This window comes from Phoxinus phoxinus, assembly GCF_949152265.1.
Source record: "Phoxinus phoxinus genome assembly, chromosome: 22".
NCBI classification, from domain to species: Eukaryota; Metazoa; Chordata; class Actinopteri; order Cypriniformes; family Leuciscidae; genus Phoxinus; species Phoxinus phoxinus.
In genome coordinates, this window is record NC_136897.1 from 8311101 (window position 1) to 8329124 (window position 18024).

Genomic DNA, 18024 nt, shown 5'->3' on the forward strand with positions numbered 1-18024 from the left:
TCATCACAGCTGCCTCCTGATTGGTGTTTGTCATGCAAAAATCAAACAGGGCCAGTCACATGTTACTTTGTTTCCTGTTCTTCCCGCAAGGTCTGGATGATACAAAACATTGTGTTATTGGTCTCTGTTAGTGTTAGTGTTAGTGAGCTTGCAGCATGGTTTCGGGATAATAGACTTGTGGGTGTGGGTGATGAATCCAATGAGAAAGTGACTGAAACTCCTTCATGTTGTCAACTCATTTGCATTGTTTTGCATTTAGCCCTAATCAGCTGCATAAAGCAGATTAACATAAGGAAGGCCTTTTTTAAACAGACTGAAATTCCTCGTGTGGCATTTAGTCGGGGAACACCTAACTAAAATAGGCAGAAGTACAAACGTAACATTTTTCGTGAGATATCACAGAGTCGTGATATTCCTATAATAGTTTAGGGCTTTTTAAAGCTGTTAAAACACTGTGGTAATGTTGTCTATTCTACGTTATTTTAAGCCTAAACTAAAACGTTCCACAAATGTTGCAGTTTGGTTTGCTTTTGTGGTAAAAATACTACAAATGCCATTTAAAGAAAAACTACAAGGTGGTAGTTTGGAAGCTTGTTTCCACCACAGAATAAAAAAATAATAAAGTTAATTGCAACTTTTTCCTCACAATTATGACTTTTTCACATCTGGCAATTCACTCTTATTTTCAGAATTGCGAGATATAAACTTGCAATTGCTTAAAAAAAGTCAGATTTGCGTAATATAAACTCACAATTGAGTAATATAATTGTGTAATATAAAGTCATAGTTGTGAGTTATAAAGTCAGAATTGTGAGATATAAACTCGCAGTTGCAAGAAAAAAGTCAGAATTGCCAGTCTATATCTCACAATTCTGACTTTATAACACGCAATTGCGACTTTATATTTCGCACTTCTGACATAATAACTTGTAATTGTAAGTTTATATCTCGCAATTGTGAGATAACAAGTCACAATTATCTTTTAAAATGTTTTATTCTGTGGCGGAAACGAGCTTCCATAGTTTACAGAAGGTCTTATAGAAGTATCTCAAAGTTACAGTTTGGTACTGATCATTTTAGTAGTCCAATTATATCATCCTCATTGGTTTGTGCAAGACGGTGCATAAATAAAATGAGTCCACACATGTCATTTCAAGCATTTATGCAGAAGACCTTACATTTTTAGACAACCGAAACTGCAGCATTTATTTTTTCAGGTAAATTAAAATTGTGCTTCATGTAATGACATTTAATTTATCTAGTTTTATTCAAGTCAACATTTTATCACAACAAGTTAGCAGCAAATCACAATTGCTGATTTTTTCAATATTCCGTCAATATATGCTGTAGATAAAAAGCAGGTTCAGTGTAGTGAGTTTTGTTAGTTGTATCTAACTATTTATTCAGGAGAAGCTTCACTGTAAATTGTGAAGTACTTTAAATTATTTGCAGCTTGGCAAGCCGCAGTTTCAAAAGTTGCTTCCTCAACACTGATGGCATTAGAGGGAAACGCCTGCTCTTTCATGGACAGTTTCAGCTGAGAAGACAACTATGCATTGCTTAAATTGACAGTGATGAAGACCATCTCTTATTACACGTTCCTGAGTGTTTGCAGGTTTTCAGTGGATGTAGCCCACATGAGTCTCTGTGTTGTGTCTCTGGCTCTCTCTTATCTTGTTTGGTGTCAAGCTGGTTGGTGAAATGATGGGTACAGCAGCAGGAGGTCACAGCAGACCCACTGAAATCAGACCTTACACCTTATCTTCTTGTTAAAGCGCATATCAAATCTAAACAGAATTGTGCTGTGAAATATTTACGATTCGGCTCTCTGGCGCTCCTAGGACTGTTTCTCTGTAATGTGCTTGTTTAGGAGATCTTGAGGGGGCGATATCGTGACGAGATACAGGCCCCTATTATAACCATCTTTGTTTCACTTCTCTTGCTTTTGTTTCGAGTCTGAAAGATTCGATCAGACTGATGGATGAAGGAGAGAGATGGGGTTGTGGATTCGCCTCTGAGATGTTCTAGTCTCGGATCTTTGAAAACAAAGATGAAAAGATGCATCACTGTTACTCGTCTCCTTTCTTCTGTTTTACTCCTGAATCTCTGATCATCATCGTTGATCTAAATTCAAGATGGCGGTTGAGTGGTGACGCTGATCACACAGACTATGTCTTTCCCACGTTGACTTAAGATAACAGGTCTCTCTTTCACTTACTGGAACTGAAGTCGTTTCAACAATGACATGGATAATTCACCCCAAAAAGAAAATTCTGTTGCTATTATCCCACCTTCATGTTATTCTAAACTTATAAGACATAGAGTGCAACAGTGCCTGCCCACTCTCGGGAGTATTTTTTTCCATAAATTTTTCCCATAGGGATTTAAAAAAAATCTTCATTAAAGAGTTATAAACCATGCACCAAGCCAATCAGCTATGAGGTGAACTCTACAAACTTTGATTTAAAACAAAAATGCTTTTGAACATCAGACAAAGGTACAAGACTGCGCTGGCTAATGGCTTTAGGGAGGGAAAGAATTAGCCTACAATCCATTGAGGCATTGTGAACAGCCTTTTAATTAAATTAAAAATAATGGAGAAACATAAAAACACAAATTTACTAATGTATTCGCAATTAATCGCATCTAACATAAAAGTTTGTATTTTCATAATATATGTGTGTGTATATTTATATATATATATATATATCATATATACACACATGTATTATGTAAACACAACTTTTATGTTAGATGCGATTAATCGATTTGACAGCACTAATATACATATATACATAAAAACGATATATTTTAAGTTTATTGCAAAATATGCACATATATATATACATATATATATATATATATATATACACAAACACAAGTGTTTTGAGAGCGTAGAGAGATCAACTCGATTACGTCATGCGCAGTGCTTCATGGAAGTGGGCGGAGCTAAAGAGCTATTTTGGCATGTATTTCTTTTTTGACTCTGATTGGGGAAAAGTTCTGTACTGCATCATGAGTTTTGTAGTTTTTCACCAGCAATTTACAATTATTTTACCCAATTATAAAAAAAAAAATGCTAAAATAATGCAGGCCGACGGCTTCAGCAGAAGCAAAAACCACAGATTAACAACCTCATATCATAGTAGGTCTGTCTTTAAAGGTTTCATTTATTGTTCAAAATCAACTAACCTATGGAGAAAATGAATTAAGTGTTTAATTCTGGAACCCAGCTGTTGCACTCTATTCTGTCTTCTGAAGAACACAAAAAGACGATGGTTAGGATGGTCACATTGCTCCTTTTCCTATACAGTGAGCAGACACTATCAAGATAAAAAAGAGAGAGGGGGGGGGGGGGACGCCTAAAAAATGCCTATTTTTTTGTCATAAAAGTTTGTGAGAGTGAGGAAATGAAAAAAAAATGGTGAACTATAATATAACAACAAATATAACATGAACGCTTTTGGTATAGGGATGCAAATTATCGATTAATTCATTAATCATTAATTGATTGACCTTATCGATCGATTAACTGATAAGCGGCTATTTTCCTGAGAATGTACATTTCTCACGGTATCAATAGTGTCTTTAACATAAAAAGCAAAATATTGCTTATATACTGAACAAAAATGCATGTTATATTGCTCAAATGATGTTTTATTGTAAGAGTTGGGATACGGTACAGAATGGCATTTATGTAGTTTAACAAAATAAATTATGCACAGAAAATTAAAATACATAAAAAATAATTGTGCACTGGCTCACCGGTTGCAAACATTAAGTAACATAAAATAAATGTTAAATAAAAATCTATATGGGTAGGCTTAGCCTAAACTATATTAAGTCTACATAATAATCTATCTGGTAAACTTGAAACATTAGCAGCAATTATTGATGCTTGGTCTGAGAAAGGTAACAGTAAGATTACTAGACCTGGAAACTTCAAATATAGAACTGAAGGGATGTCAATTTTCACAGATTCCCATGATCGATCGTAATTTAAATTAATGATCAATTATGCGTCTGCTGCAGTGCATATGGCCAGCATGACAGGGTTTGTTAAAAACGCTATGTTACTCACCAAATGAATGAGAATGTTTTTTAATCCAAATAAAGGGCTAGTAGGATTGTAAAATGTTTCGATGTGAATGATAATTAAATTAAATTAATTATTTAATAATCAAATATAACGACTAATAATACAACGTGTCACCAACGCCGCCTCAGATGCGTGCTTGCAGTGTGTTACGTTAGACGTGCACTGAAACGCACTGAAAACGGCAACTAAACCCAATGAATTCACAACGATTTAATAAAATAGTGTTCTGATGTTATGTAATATGACAGTCCCAAATTAATCATCGTTATTATTAGTCGTGCATTGCTGCTTGAGCGGCGCGCGCTGAATGAATAACCGTTGAGCACTTTGCTAGCGCGTTATTTATCTCAAAGAAGCGCAATCTATATGAGATTAGTCAGATATATACAAAATAAACATAATATTACAAATTATATCTGCACAAAATGACGTGAATGCACAAGTGAATTTGAGTTACGTGCCATTCAGAATGACTCATGTTGTGGACGCGCTCTTCCTGGAACAACGCGACACGGCAACTAAACCCAAATACTTCACAATGTTTTATTACACTATTGTTCTCTTTATAATGTTATGTAATATGACAGTCCCAATAGTCATTATTAGTCGTGCATTGCCGTTTGAGCTGCGCGCGCTAAAGATCACGCTTCAACAATTCTTAACCAAATGCATCCAATATAGGCTATGAGATAAATCAGATATAGATACACATAATACACATAATAAACGTACACATAATAAACTATTACAACTTACATTTGCACAAAACAAAAGGCTGCGAATGCACACGCAAACTTATAGTCATGATGAAGGTGTAAAACAGTCCCAAACATAACTTCTGCGCGCTCGCTTGTGTTTCGCGGTTGAGCAGCACGCACGCGCATGAACCTGCTTAATCGATGATCGATTAATGTATTATCGACAATTAATCGATTAATCGTTTGCATCCCTATTTTGGTATTAACCACAATTTGGAACGTTGGTATAAAAGACTAGCTAAGCAATCCTCAGTTTCTTGCTATATAAATTAGGACAGTTCCCATTTGTGTGGCCGTCACAGCAGATGTTGCAGTCGTTCTTCAGCAGAGAGTGTATCAGTGATGTCATCTCAAAGATCGATGGCTGAAAATGTGCAGCAGATTCTGTTACTCACAGGGAGGTTTGTTCTCGCTAGTCCTACTAAATGAACTGTATCCTGTTGTAGTTTAAAAAATGCTTTGAGGTAGACACCCAGACAAAGAAACATTCCCAAGAACAAGATTGATCTAAAGGTCGGAAAGCTGGTGTCGTTAAGTTTTACTTTGTGCCTTGGAATTGAGCCTTTTACTAAAGGTTGATGCTGGTATTTGAGACATTCTGTAAAATGAGTACCTTTTGTGTTTCTCATTAACATATGTGTAAATAATACAATAATAATACATTTTAAAATAAATGGCTGACTAACCATTTAGGTTTTAGGCAAGGTTATATAGAATTTCATACACAATGGTAATGTTGTGAGAAGAGGATATATATATATATATGTATTTAATGTAATGTAGATTATCGCCCATTTTAATATTAATTAATTGAGATCGTTTATTAACACAAACACATTTCTTAAATTAATTTTTAAAATTAGATTTTAAAAAAGGAAAAGGGAAGTCCTTTTAATTTTCTGTGCGCAATAATATGCATTTTGGATGCAAAATTCCTCCGATTTATGAGAACTGCACATGTAATGTCATTTTTCACTTTTGAATGACTGAGCAAAATGTTTATCTTTCTGAAAAAAAAAAAAAAAAAACATCACTGAAGGAGACAACTTAAGACTGTGGGTTTCAATACAAGGTTTTTACCAGCATTCAAAATGATTAAAAAAGGTTCTGTTTTACTTAGTTTAAAGCTCAAAATTGGTGCTTAAATCCCATTGCAGTATTTGAGACAATGTTTTAAAAGAAACACCTTGAATCTGGTTTATGTCCGCGCGATTTATATAATCTTTCCTAAAATAATAATTATTGAATATGACATTTTAATGTGGAAAAACTCCCAAGTTTACACAGCATTCCATGCTAGTGTTTATATACTGTATATATATATATATATATATATATATATATATATATATATATATATATATATATAATACATTGGAAATAGCTCATGTTCAGTCTTTTGTTCAGTCAGTTTTCCTTTTGCTAGCATCTCAAGCATTCTGGGCCATCTGCGCCTCGTCTCTGCAGTCTGCAGAGTGACTGACTACATTCTGATATTTTTCAGACAGCGTCAGACACGTTTTCAAACACACTCATCCTTTCAGCCGGACTACAGCGGGGGCTGTTATGTGCTGAAGAGTCTGGGTGCATGTGATTTTACTGAAAAGTGGTCCAGAAGTTAAGAACCTCACATTCATACATTTAAAGTAATGTTGACCAAAGGCAATTCCCATGAACTTTGTAAAACAGAGGCTCAAGTGCTTTCTTTTACCGTTCAGACTGCAAACATGAGTTCTTGAGTTTGACGGAGAGACTGTTTATCAACCCAGAGGATTTTTTTTTTTTTACTTTTATAGCTCAGTTGAGTTCTTATGTTTTATTAAAGTATTAACTTTGTCTCCAATGTCAGTGAATTCCCATGACTTTTCTAGTTGTCTGTAATAGTAATAATGGTAGTACTTTAGTTTAGGGTCCAATTCTCACTATAACCATTTGCTTATTAGCATGCATATTACTGTTTATTAGTACTACTTATGGAGCACATAATGCTTTATTCTGCATAACCTTATTTTACATCCCTTAATCCTACCCAATACCTAAACTTAAAATTAGAATGAATAGTTAGTTAACTACGTTACTAACTATTCATAAGCAGTAATTAAGGGTTTATTGAGGCAAAAGTTGTAGTTAATAGTGAGAATTCGACCCTGATATAAATTGTGATAATTATAATATATTTTAGAATTACTATCCATAGCTTTTCCCCCTGTAGTCAATAATTGAAATCCCTTAAAACTCATCTTTGTTCAGCAAAATGACATATTTAAACGTTTTTTTTTGCCTTTAAAAAAATGATTCATGCCTCAAAATAGCTTGAATGCAACTCTACACCCTTGCCTCATTTAGAATATGCGGTTCTATGAATATGCAAATTAGCCGTGCCTCCACTCACTCACACCAGCTCAGAGATCCACTCGTTGACGTTTGGTTACCTTGGTTACAAGGTAGTTTGTGACGTCAGAAACACCAGGGATTTCAAACCGTGTTTTTGAGACAATAGAGTTGCACATAGTTTGTCTTAAGGCATATTAAAAACACTACATAGACATAAAATACATTTAAAACTTGATTTTCACCACAGGGGGACTTTAATAATTTTTCTATTTTCTTATAAAACGTATAAAGCACGGAGAATAATCCTCTCTGAAGTGACAGTAGCTTTTCTGACGGGTTTCCTGCAGTAATAAGTAATGGTATCAGGAGAGATGAACAAATATTATATATATGAGCCATGAACACATAGTGTGACAAACACACAGTGGGCCAAATAACCTGGCTGGCTGCATGTTGAATGTAGCATTTTAGGTCAGAAATCCATACAGAGCAACACATTATAGCTCAGAACAGCAATGCAGCACATATTTTGTCTATTTCCTTCTCGCATTCATTTATTAGCACATTTTAGCCTTGAAAGTCTTTTGGAGGCATTTTATTTTGTACCGGAGGTGGTGTCATCTGTTTCTAAAGCACATTCTGTGAACCTCAAGGTCAAGAGTATTAAAACTACATGCAAAGAGCTTCAAGCCTTAACTGGAGTTCACTTTTTATTTACTAAGCAAATGACATTTCTGAGAGAAAGAGGTTTTACATAATAAAACACATTACTTAAAATAAAACACATTTTATTGAAGAATAATATAGCTAGAGCACTGCAAAGCCTCTATGATTTTAGGGTGTTGTGGGTTGATGCCAGAGAGTTGCAATGTGGTTGCTTAAGTCTTCGGGGTGTTTTTTTTTTTAACACGTATTTGCCGTTCCCAGCATGTTCTGGGTGGTTGTTAGGTAGTTGCTGTCACAAATCAAAAGAGCCTATCCCGACTCTTTATTTTGGACCCTTCTTTTATGTTAGTCTGGACATTCCACGCAAAGGTTCGTTCTAATTCCAAACTATTTATATTAATAGTGATGCTTCACAATTCTTGTTTGATTGGATGGAAAAGGTTTATTAGGATATCAGATTGTCATGGACCATTAACTGCGTGTTACCCAAAAATAGAATATTCCAACATGTCTCTGTAAATGTCAGCAAACTCTTTGCCCTGGGTCTTTCTCTTCTGGTGTAGTTAAATGAGAATTCGAACAAGGCATATAAAGACTAATTTCTGTCAGTGTGAGCAATTTAAGAGAAGCAGATCACCGTATATCTTGCTAATGAATACCCATAGCTTGTGAACTTAAAACCATACAGCACAAGTGTCATATAGGCCTTTTTATTCTAGGTTGTCCTTGCATTTTTAGTGTCCCCTCGAGGGTTTTCAGATATGAAGCAGGGTGTGGAAGCCAGACGCTGGCAGTGCAGTTGATGCTTCGTCAATAGACGACTATAAAGGAAGAATTCATGACCTTGATACGGCCCATTGTGCTTAATTAAGTGTAAAGGTTGATTTACATGTGTGAGTCAGTGTGGAGGTTGTTGGTCTCGCTTGTGCCACTTAACAGCACTGAAAAACACAAAGACCTCAGAAATATGGATGGCTTCTTATCTAATAGCTGGACTTAGTCATTAAAATGTGATAATAACTATCTTTTTTTTACATTGTAAAACCACTTAGTTTCAAGAATATTTGATGCCTGTTTTAAGATATGTACATTATTTATATTACAAAGATCTTTGGAATAAGTAAAAACATGAAAAAGCAAATGTGTTCAGTTACTAAAAAAAGAAAAAGCTTATCCTTAGTCATCCAGTGAAAGAGACCGAGATAAAAAGTGTATAGTTATTGACTGGCCATGTGATCTGAACATATTGGTCTCCATTAGGTGACCACCTCCATGTAAAATAAAATGGCTACTAATATTTGACATTTTACATTACATTAGCATTTAACAGACGCTTTTATCCAAAGCGACTTACATTGCATTTCAAGGTACACATTCACATTCGTATCAGTTCTAATATGAATCTCATGTAAGCACTATTCATTTTGTTATATATATAATTTCTTTATAGTTAAAATTTACTGAGTGCACTTAACTAATTTACTTGGAAAATGTTTTCAAAATATTGACAAATATTTGTAAAAGTTAGTTTACATCGCATGCCGATCTCCTAGAAATGTAGACCTGCTTGATTCATGTTGCTTTCATATGGTTTTCGGGGGGGAAACACATTTTGTAAACAATTTAGAATAAAATGACTAGTAATTAGAGTGGGATTGAATAAAAAAAATAGAAAAATGCTCATTTAAATAAAATAAATAATAATGAATTAATAGATAGGCCAAAAAATAGCATCACAACATGCAATAGTCTGTAAAACTGATTTTAAAAAATGGTCTCGGCAGAGTTACGTGAAAAAAGGCGGACGGGCTGGACCTCATGCAAATGATAACAAGCTTGAAGCCAGTTTTACAAAGATGTCTCTTAACAATGCGAGAACCAGCAGGACGTGTTTTATAGTCCTACCCCAAACTAAATGACATAGTTTTTTTTTTTTTGTGTGTGTTTTTTTTTACCAGCATGTACCTATATCAAAGAACCTCCTGATAGCCTGCCTGCTGTTGCCATGGAAGAGAAGGATGCAGATGAATTGGGGCAAATAGTGGTGTTGAATACCAATGAGCCTAGGAGCTGGTAGCTCACAAACATGTTTAACGCTTTTTTGCTAAACTACTGACACTGCGATTTTTTTTATTGACCCAATAATGGGTCAGGACAACAGAAGTGGTCAGTAAGAGTGGGCGTGTTGTACGCAATCTCAATGAAACTCAATATCTGGATTAATACCAGGCTTCAGTTTCCACTGTAGGCATTTGCCTAGTTAATAAAGTTATAATGCTGAGATTTGGCCACAGAATACCGAAGATGTTTGCTCGGACCCACGCTGAGGGTTGAATCCTTATCGTATCTTGCCGAGCTTCAATAAAAACATTTTTTTTTGTTCCCCACACAAATCTCATTCAGCCTGAGAGCGTCTCCCCTGTTGAGGATATTTGCATTGCCCTGTTGTTCTCCCTCTGGTGAGACCTGACTTCTAAAGACAACATGCCCTTATAAAGGATATTGCGGGATTATGGAAACCGCTCTGTGGGAGGAAGAGTCGTCTCCTCATTGGCGTCTTTGCCTTCCATAGATTTCTCTAGTATTTGGCTAGCAGGGAGCAAGAAAGCAACAAAAAATTGCAGGTATCAAGCTGCGTCTCCAGTGGCTGCAAGCTGATTCGGGGTATTATGGGTCCCTTTCCTCCTTTAAAACTCCCCCAGTAAGCAACGTCGTCAGCCGCAAGTGTGTAATAATAGTGGCCAGCTTTGAAACGGCGAGCTCATTTACAAACAGCTGTAGCCATTGACAGGACAAAGCACAGTTCAAACTACATTAACAGGGCTTGGCAAGCATGATGAGGTCCGGAATCTTTTCGGTTCTCGGTGGGACAGCATGCCGTGTCAAGCTTGAATAACCATATTAAAACTCTTTGCTGTCGGCCCCAGTGGCTGTTCCCGGAAGACTACGAAAGCAGTTTAGATCACACCTCAACCTTATTGCAAATACCGAAACCGCTGCATTCTATTATCATACACGGAAATCGCAGAGCATTAGGGACTCTTCCGTGGGCTGTTTTCTTGAGTCTGGTAATATTTCTTTATTAGGTGACATGGTGACATGACTCATCTGTTTGTCATCTGGCTCCTCGGCGGTCGGTACGAGGGAGCTTACAGCAGACCGATGATGGTGATCTTTATCACTCGTGCTCTGTTCATTACCCCTTTGCAGTGACACTCATATCCTGGCAGATGGTCACTTTCCGATTGATTTGCCACGTTGGGGAGATTAAAATATTATGGCTCCAAAGAGACCGTCCGCTGTCCTCGTCAAATTAGCATTTTTGCCTGGCTGTTGCTCACAGAATGGGTCAATGTCACCCCAAAGGTGATGACGGAATTAGAGTAGGATCATGGGAATTGGGCAGCAGAGATGCAGGAACTCCTGATTTACCGTCACAGCGAAAGCTGATCCGGGTGTTTCCGGTAAAGACGATAGGACTACTACAAAACAAACAAACCATGTCATTTAAGCTGTACTAAGACTAGCATATGTTTACCCCTGTTAACCTTTCATCAAATCATTTAGCATTATCAGTCATACGTGTGTCAATAAATATTCGTGAGCAAAGCTGCTACGTTTTATATTGGGTCAGCCTCACTTTTTTGATCATCCCTGTACCTCCAGTGCTCTTTATCACTTTACTTAAAGCTGTATAATGCATTATAAAGGTATTCATAATGTATGTTATATTAATGCAATAAATCTTTTCATAAATACAAACCAAAGTTAAAAATGCATTTAGAGATTCCTGGTTACATCTGAAATTAGTTGTTTGTCATGTATTTTAATGCATACTACTTTCTAAAGGCTAGTATTATAATGTATTTTAACTGTGGTTACAGTTTTTCATCATACAATGCATTATAAGTTGCATTACAAAGCATAATTAATGCATTAAAAATAATAATAAAAAAAGGCTTTTATTAAAGTGTTACCATCAGTGCTATAGCAGTGTTCCTATATGGTTTTACCTCAGGATTCAGATTTCATATTGGGATTGGGTGTTTTAAACCAAGTGGGGACTCAATACACTACCGGCAATTTTGTACAAAACAACACAGAAATGTCCTCCATTTCGAAAGTTAATAAACCTTTTTATTTTGCTATCCTAACTGGGCACAATTATACGGTTAGTGATTTTATTATTTTTCTTTTACTATTGCAGATTAACTGCAAATTACTAGTTGAGAAGCACTGGATATAGGAATTAAACTACTAACGGCACGTTTTTAATGCAGTGTAATAAGATGCATTATCGAAACCTCTTTGCCCCGACATTGTACAAAATCTTGTGTAATTAAAAACACATGTATCGGTTTTCCGCAACGAATCTCGGTGGTACAAAAGCACCTTGTATGTTTAAAAACATTTACACGGTAACAGAGCTCGACAAGGTTAAATGGGAGGTGTATTTGAGCCCTGATTAAAAGGCTCTCCCACCAGTTGCACCAAGCAGATCTGTGGAGTCGTGTACAGCAGTGCAACTGATAAGGTAGGGCTCTGAAAGGACTCCATTGTGTGTCGACGTGGGGCCTGTTCGCTGGAGTTCAGAGTTGGCTACCTATCTACCTGAAAGGAATTGAAAAGCGACCCTTGTGGTGACTGACCAGAATGACTGATAAGCCTCAGGGGGAGATTATAGCGATTATGGCACTGCTGGAGAGGTTGCCATGGCGATGAAATCGAGCATTCTCTTTAATATATTATTTACTGCCTCCGTTCCTGACCCACGTCATTTAATCAGGAGAGCAGGAGACCCATTCACTTTTAAAAGCATCGGTTCATGCACAGGAAGTTCACACACATATGCCTGGGTTTCGCACAGCGTAATACAGATGTTAAAAAAAAGGACCAGGCTGATCATAAACTATACATGAAAACCAGCCCAACAGCCAGTTTACGCATCGCCGCAGGAAAGGCACAAGAGGCAGTCCACAGGCAGTTTCTCTAAAGCCAAAACAAACAATACAAAACACTGGATGACTTAGAATTAGTCCATAAAGTCAATGCATACGAAAAAGCAAAAATGTTTTGACATGTCCAGACTATTAAGTCAAATACAAGTTATGGCAGTTTTTAGGTGAAGCGCTTCAAATGGCAAATGAGTGAGTAGTTGATTGAAGTTTGAAGACATTTGAATATTACGTTTGAATGAGCAAACTCATAACATTGGGAGTAGAATGGCTGACCTATCGCTCGGTGGGCTTTGGTCATGTTACACAGCGCTGAACATGTCAAATTCAAGTAGTTAGTGGACATCACTAAAGCTTCTATAGAGGAAACTTTGGCTCCATGTCATTGAGGTGCAAATGTCTTTCAAATGGACTTTGTCCTTCCTGCTGTCTGACCACGAATGCTCATTGACCCTGACCGGCTAAAACCAGAGTGGAAATTATATAAACGCTCAACTTTGAGACAAAGGAGACGGTGGATCCTTGGCTTTATTGAGATAATAAAGGAAATTAAGCAAGAAACGAGGATCTGACTTCAAAATCGCTCTATGCAGCATAATACGTAAAACACTTTTTTTTTTCCTTGAAAGAATTATAATCCGTTTACAAACGCTATTGGGTGCTCTAATCTAAATTACTTTTCTTTCTCTTGAGCAAAATGCCAAATGTGGTTTCTTTAGTGTTGTCATTATGTTTTTTCCACCCCTTAATACAACGTCTCTATATTTTCTAAGATTAAAAACAGAGGATTTTTTTTCAGTCATGAGCCTTACAATAATATTATCTTTAATAAAACTGGATTTTTGCATTTTCTGAAGAAAATGTGAAAGGTGCTTGCCCATCCAAAACCCATCGCTACAATTCTAGGATGTTGTGGGTGGTTGTCAAGGTGTTCAAATTGCTACAGAGTTGCTATGGTGTTCTTGTCGGTTGCTGGGGTGTTATAGGCACAAATCAAAGTATAATAACTTATAAAGAATAAATAAATAAAGTATAAAGAAGCCAGATTAAATATTTATGTATACATCTGTAGATTGACACTTTTAGGGTCCGGTTTCACAGACAGGGTTTAGATTAAGCCACAAACATTACTGATGTGCATCTTGAGACAAAACAATAGACCTGAAATATTTTAAGATTTGTCAGTGCAAAATGCTTTCGGTTAAAACAGCACAAACATCCATTTTAGTCTTGGACTAAGCTTAAGCCTTGTTTGTGAAACCGGGCAATAATAAACTATGTATTCATCAATTTGGCACAATCTTCCTTAGTTATGTGGTAAACTTAAGATAAGCACTTTTGCAGAATTCAGTTTCTTCACCCTTTGAACAATTTTATATATATATATATATATATATATATATATATATATATATATATATATATATATATAAAAAACAGGTTAATGTTTTCTGTAATATATTCATAATTTCCCTTGTCGTGGCTATGAGTGTTCCTTTAAGGCACCCACACACAACAAGATTGTCGGGCAGATTTTGGGACTAATTCTTTCCTCCCGATAATCCTAAGTAAAGTCCCGATTATCTTGATGATTCTACAGATTATCTTATATTTTTTTCCTGTGCTGTGAGGTGTTAAGAGTGATTGAATCTGCTTGGAAGAATGTTGGGGCTGCACCAAATTGTAAATATCTAACATGCTGAATATTTCCGATCAGAAATACTGTTGTGTGAGGGGAACCCCGAAAGACAAACGTGCATGGACTTTGTAGATTGTCACATGGAATGTAACAATACCCAATCAGAAAGCGAGCTGACGGAAGACGGAAGCATAACACAAACTAGTCCAAACCTTTTTCCCCTAAAAATGTACTGTACAAAGCAGTCCAAACATTATTATCTCCATTTCTTCTGTCCCGTCGCCCGCCATGTTTGTTTATTCTAAAGTCACATTTGACCACAAGAGATTTTTCTAAATTTCCCGTATTTACTGTCGGGAATCTGGTTGTTTGTGAATGGAATCTGTTAGTGTGTGTTGTGCTGTCTTGGTCACATCGTGCCATTTACTATTGGAACTTATCCACTATTGGAATACATCTGTTAAATGATTTATTTTTATCGTAATGTTTGTGGTCTCTGACATTTTGAAGATTTGAAAAATATTTTAGCGTGGGCCAGACTTTAAGCAGGTCATGAAGGACACATTTATCTACTAGAATTGAATAATCATTGACCTTTAGACTTTATCTGATGGTTTAATAGACTGGTTGTTGGGGGCGTTTGTCTTACACGTCAGGAGTAATGTGTCCTATATTTGCCCCACACAAAAATCATTAACACTGTTCATTAGTTAATCAACTGCTTAAAATCTGCAGCAAGAAGCTCCTTTACTGTCAGAAAATGTTAGTCAGACTGCAGCAGTGAGAGATGTACAAAACGCTTTTAAAGCCGTTCGGTTAACACATACTGTTTGAATGTATTTTAAATTTAAAAGCTGCGACTGCAAGACATTTGCTGTGATATATATTTCATTAACTTATATAATGTTAATGTTCCAGCCTACTTGAACTACTTTAATCTGCTTTGTAACATTTTTACAGTAAAAAATCCCTCTTCACAGAATGAAGTCTTTTCCCCTTAATTAGATTTGAAAGTCTGTCCCATTTTTATTTCCCTCTCTCTCTCTCTCTCTCTACTGTATAGATTTGACCGTGTCCTGAAATATCCGTCCATAACAGCGTGAGTCAGCAGTGACTCCAGGCCTAATCAATTGTCCTGCTTTTGGAAAGCTGTTTATGAAGCAGGCTCCAGCAGACTACATGATGCATGAACTGTGCTGGTGGGCGTTTCGGGGCTCTGGCAATGGGAATGCGTTTTAATGTAATTCCCAGACACTCGAGAAGTACCGCGTGTTGTAAACTTGACATGCCAGGCCGCAGAAACACGTCGAAGTTTCTCATTATCGTCCCTTCCACGCCCTCAACATACTCTGGTTTTCCTGGCGTTCTGGTGAAATGAAAGAATGGAGTGTGGTTGAGAGGATCAAATCTGTTGCCATGTGGCGGAACCGCAGCTCAGGGAAACGGAGAGTTTTAGCAGAGCCGATCGGATGAGGTGAAAAGGGGGCGGGTTCGGTTGTGCTATTCCTGTGTAGTTGGAGTCAGAAGGGAAAAGGGCCGAGTGAGATAATGCAGGCCGGTCTGATGGACACCGCCGCAGCCCCATTGATCCGCTCAAACACCATTGTGACCTCGCAATCGAGTTGCATTAGAGTACGGTGGAATGTAGGCCAGGGGAAAGGGACCATGACTTTAAATGTTAAAGCAAAAAGACAGAAAAGACCTGAGCAAATAAATCATGATCAAATTTAATCACATTATCTATGTCAATTTACCTGAATGCTTCATGAGCTCTGTTCGCTTAAAATAAGCCAGCTCAGCCGACCCACGACATGTCTATTTAAAAAATATGCACACGATAAAAAAATGTTGAATGTTTTAAAATTAGTCGCTTACAGTCTGTTATGATCACCAAAGCTGCAATTATTTGGTCAAAAATACAGTAATGTTGTGATTGTGAAATATTATTACAATTATACAAAATCATTACTCCAGTCTTCAGTGTCACATGATCCTTCAGAAATAATTTTCATATGCTGATTTGGTGCTCAAGACACATTTCTTCTCATATTATCATTTAAAAAAAGATTCCTATTATTGTTAAACAAAAAATTCAGGATTTGTTGATAACATTTTTGCAGTAGCCTATGGTGTTCAAAAGAACAGCATTTATTTGAAATAGATACTTATTTTAATTTGAAAGTCTTTACTGTCACTTTTGATCAATTGAATGCATTATTGAGGACTAAAAAATCATATTGATCCAAAACTTTTAAACAGTAGTGTAATTTTTAGAGAGAGAAAAAAAGTAGGTTTTTTTAAATAAAATGTTGGCAACAGATAAACATTACCAATATCTAAATAATAATAATAGGGCTGTTAAAGGATTAATCGTGATTAATCGAATCCAAAATAAAAGTTTGTGTTTACATAATAAATGTGTGTGTACTGTGTATAATTATTTTATATATATAAATACACACACATGCTTGTATATATTTAAGAAATATTTGGATGTATATACTGTATATAGATTTAAATATAATTTATATTATATATAAATATAAATGTTTTATATATAAATAAATAAAAATTCTTAAATATATATAAGCACGTGTGTGTATTTATACAAAATAATTATACACAGTACACACACATTTATTATGTAAACACAAACTTTTATTTTGGATGTGATTAATCGTTTCACAGCCCTAAATAATAATGATGAATAAACAATATTTCACCCAAATAATGTAGTTTTTTAGTTACGTAGCAACTAGTTTATTGCCATTTTACAATGGTTTTGAATGCTGTTCATCCAATCATAGTGCAGATTCGAAACTATCAGTTAGCATTTTATTAAGCTTTACCTCTCACTGGTGGTTTTACAGTCACAAAGTGAATTGCATGTTGTTGAGCTGCACACACTATAAAATGACATATGTGAGGCGGTAACACCTGTCATCAGTCAAAACTGGCTGCTGTGTTTCGTTTCCAATGGTCACAAGGAATGACTAAAGATATGAAAAAACCCCAGCGATAAATCTTGGTTCAGCAGCCCTAGATTTGATTTCCACTGAATGGACTTTTTAAAGTCATTTGAATCCATTTTGCTGTCAGTGTCTTTGAGAACATCTCAGCATGTCAAACTCAGGGGGAAATGCTGTGGATAAAACGCGCAGTGACTTGTGTTCTGACTGAATAATTACAGGAGAAGCTTCTCAGCAGACAGATTATTTTCCTCTTCATTTGAAAACATGAATGGAAAAAAAAATTCAGAGCCATGTTGACTTTATAATTTCACTTACGTGAATAAATCAATCGTACAGACTGATTTTAGATGGATCTTTACTTAATGCGGCCTCGTTTATACACATTGCTGGAGGAAATATAGATTAAACAGCAGTCTTTCTCTCAGGTTATGAATCTTTCTAATAAATTATGTAATTTTTAAACAAGACACATTTTAACACCATTTACAGTCTGGGGAGGTGTATGATGCAGCAAATAAAAAATTATGCACCTAAGAAATAAACATGACATCTATTGTAAGTTTTTTATTTTTTTGAAAACTTATATTTTGTTTGGTTTGCT

The 18024-nt window shown here is 36.0% G+C and overlaps 1 protein-coding gene across 17 annotated transcripts in view; it reads left to right on the top strand.

Annotated features, from left to right (window-relative positions):
* The window catches only part of adgrl2a (adhesion G protein-coupled receptor L2a), a 110204-nt gene that overhangs the window by 27630 nt on the left and 64550 nt on the right, over positions 1–18024 (top strand). The gene's annotated exons all lie outside the window — the stretch shown is intronic.